Here is a 529-nt window from a genome sequence, read left to right as displayed (position 1 = left end):
CTGTCATTTTATAATAGAGACAGTAGATCTAGCTGGTCTGTCATAATATAATAGAGACAGTAGATCTACCTGGTCTGTCATTTTATAATAGAGACAGTAGATCTAGCTGGTCTGTCATAATATAATAGAGACAGTAGATCTAGCTGGTCTGTCATAGTATAATAGGGTCAGTAGATCTACCTGGTCTGTCAAAATATAATAGAGACAGTAGATCTAGCTGGTCTGTCATAATATAATAGAGTCAGTAGTTCTACCTGGTCTGTCAAAATATAATAGAGACAGTAGATCTAGCTGGTCTGTCATAATACAATAGAGACAGTAGATTTAGATGCTCTGTCATACCATAATAGAGACATAGAGACAGTAGATTTAGCTGGTCTGTCATAATATAATAGAGACAGTATATCTACCTGGTCTGTCATTTTATAATAGAGACAGTAGATCTAGCTGGTCTGTCATAATATAATAGACACAGTAGATCTAGCTGGTCTGTCATAGTATAATAGGGTCAGTAGATCTACCTGGTCTG

Source organism: Oncorhynchus keta, unplaced genomic scaffold, assembly GCF_023373465.1.
Source record: "Oncorhynchus keta strain PuntledgeMale-10-30-2019 unplaced genomic scaffold, Oket_V2 Un_contig_3505_pilon_pilon, whole genome shotgun sequence".
NCBI classification, from domain to species: Eukaryota; Metazoa; Chordata; class Actinopteri; order Salmoniformes; family Salmonidae; genus Oncorhynchus; species Oncorhynchus keta.
Note: the sequence above shows the minus strand (reverse complement) of the source record.